The sequence below is a fragment of the Colobus angolensis genome, unplaced genomic scaffold (assembly GCF_000951035.1).
Source record: "Colobus angolensis palliatus isolate OR3802 unplaced genomic scaffold, Cang.pa_1.0 Scaffold58, whole genome shotgun sequence".
Lineage (NCBI taxonomy): Eukaryota > Metazoa > Chordata > Mammalia > Primates > Cercopithecidae > Colobus > Colobus angolensis.
Genome location: NW_012119376.1, coordinates 8,094,616 through 8,097,598, shown reverse-complemented (window position 1 = coordinate 8,097,598; position 2,983 = coordinate 8,094,616).

The following is a 2,983-nucleotide window of genomic DNA, read 5'->3' as shown; positions in this document are numbered from 1 at the left end:
TATTAGGTTGGTGCAAAAGCAATTGTGGTGCCCATCATTCTAAGTAATGGCAAAAACCACAACTACTTTCACACCAGCCTACTCACTCCTGACTTGGCGGACAAAAGAAACCAATAACAACAACAACAACAACAACAACAACAACACCAGCTTAAATGTAGGGCTATGTTAACTGCTGACAAGGTGGAGAAAATAAAAAGACACCTGGGGAAGAAACCTCTTATTCTTATGCAAATGGATTTCTCCAACAGGGAGAGAAACTTTTAATTGCTGTTGGACTGAGCTGGACCCCTTGGCTGGGGGTGGGGAAGACTCTGTGGATACATGGCAGGGGACACTGGCCAGTTGGCTGCATGGGGCTTGGGCCCCTGAGATCACCCTGGGGCTGGGGCAACAGCTGTGGCTCAGTCCTGCTCTGGACGGCTGTTGGACACTACATGCACGTGCAGCAGACATAGTCATGTGCCCCAGACAGGAGGGAAGGGGGAATGGGGAGCTGCTATCTTCCTATCCATCCTACACAAGTGCCTGTGGCCATTGGGGTGGGAGTGGAACACCCCCAACATTGTAAAAGAAAAGATAGGTGCCACTACAGTCCCCCCAAAAAGAAGGAAAATGCCATAGAAAAGACTGGGTTGGACTGAGGCCGATGTTCCTGACCCCTGAGAGCAATGTGGGGTGGGAGAGTGGGGTGCAATTTCCCCCTCAGAAAACACCTGAGGACAAGAAAGCTCAGAAACAAAAGGGAAAGAAATTTTCTGGGTTCACATTTTACTCATCCAGGCAATGTCAGCTTTCTCATTATAACTTTTGGCTTTTGATTTTTTTTTTAAATTTTTCAATCTGGACAAATAGTGTTTTAAAGACCTTTGCTTTAACCCCCTCAATTTCCATTCTATTTATTTCATTTCTTAACAACCATCTAAAGATTTCTATTACCCTTCTGGGCAACTCCTTTGACTCTCTTTTGCCTTTCTCATTTTTTTTTTAATTACCCCAATGTTTTATTAAGCATCTGTAAGACCCACAAGGGACAGCAAATTTGATAAGACTTGTCAAATAATTGTATGGTTCTGTTGGAGGAATGTCACCTGGGATGTCTGCGTAAAAGGGACCTCTTTAACCCCCAAATTTACCATGACCTGGGTAATAGGCATATTTAGTGGGAGAATATCCTGGTCATCATAAAGCCAGTACCATGTGGCTTGCTTATGAATCATATCAACTGCTTCATCTGGGTTACTCAACTTGGCATTTTATAGGGAGAGTTGGGCAGTCCCTTTCTTGGGATAAACAGACTTTACAGTGGCATTTATCCAGTTCACTAGGGTTGGATGTTCTCTCAGAAATAACCTCCTGTGCATTTGGATCACTTATCAGAGATTTAATAGTGAGCTGTGGGTCCTGGATCAAACTAAAGCTCTTTCACTCTGTAGCATTTAAAATTAAGGATTCTGTCCTTAAATTAGTTATTTTTAAATCCATTATAGTAAAAGTATCTCAGGAAGCTGACAATACCAATCTACAAAATGGAACAATTCCTTTACATTATACCCTCTGGTTTTAACAGTTCTTGTTTTGCCCTTCCCCTACATTTACTGTCTTCTTGGTAACCACAGGTCTGAGAGGTAACTTTTGTTGCCCTGGTTTAATTTTTATTTTGGTGAGTAGCTTGGAAGCTAGAGGCTTGAGCTGGGACAGATCCACTTCTGGGCTTGGTCCACTCTTAAGGACCAACCCAGCACTCTTTTACTCTCATTTCAGCTATTACAGATAATAACCAAAGGATGAAACATTTTTCTTTTTTCCTTATTAGCTTGCATTCCTTTATGCATTCAGTGAACTAACTCCGTGGGAGTATGGGTAGGATCCATCTCTAATTCCACTGGTAACTTTTATTTTTAGTAACTGACTATAGCCTAGCTGCAGCTCCTTAAGATGGGTGACCACATGGCCACTCAAGAGTCAGGGTTTCTCATTTCACACCCTTTTATTTTTTTCTTTATCCATTTAGTTTTATCTATATAATTTTTTCCTTTATTTTAAAGTGACTCACAAATAGTCTCTAGAAAAAAATTACATTTTCTTTAGCAAAAACTATATCCTTGTGTTTTCAGAAAACTCACCAAAAACACCTTTTATTCACCTACTAGTTTAAGTCTTATTAACCCAAATTCCCAGTGGGGAAAAACCCCATAGGTTTACTTAATTTAAACATTACATGACTTATTAACCCAAATCCCCAGTGGGGGAAAAAATAACCTAGTTTTACTTAATTTAAACATAACATGACTTTAAGATTTTAAATTACTGGAAAGACTTGAGATTAAATTTACCAAATTAATCTTACCAAAGATTACCAGTCATGTGAGCTAAAAGGCATCTGAGCCAGCTTCCATCGGTCTGATAAGCATTAATATTCTCTAAGCCAATTGATTAGAGCTCTTTCATACAGCTTGTTAGTGAAATATCACTTCCAAATGACACATGTAAACATATAGATATAACAGACATATAGACAATGGCAGGTCCAAAAAATTTTTCATTTGCCTCTTTTCAAAAATTCTCTCCCCTACTTTAGATTATTAATTTTAAAAAGTTATAAGACCAAACAGAAGTTGAAGGAGAGAGTTACCATTCTAGGCCTTCTCAAAAGAAAGAAAAGGACTGATATATCAATCTGAATAATTTCAAAAAGAAACATTACAGAATTTAAAAGTTAACTTTGTGCATTATGAGTAACTCAATATTTTAAATAAAATCTTGTTCTAAGCAATTATTTAGCTTTGTATTAGTTTTTTTTTTTTTTTTTTTTTGAGATAGAGTCTTGCTCTTGTTGCCCAGGCTGGAGTGCAATGGTACCATCTTGCCTCACTGCAACCTCTGCTTCCCAGGTTCAAGTGATTCTCCTGCCTTAGCCTCCCGAGTCGCTGGGATTACAGGCACCTGCCACCACACCCGGCTAATTTTTTTATTTTTAGTA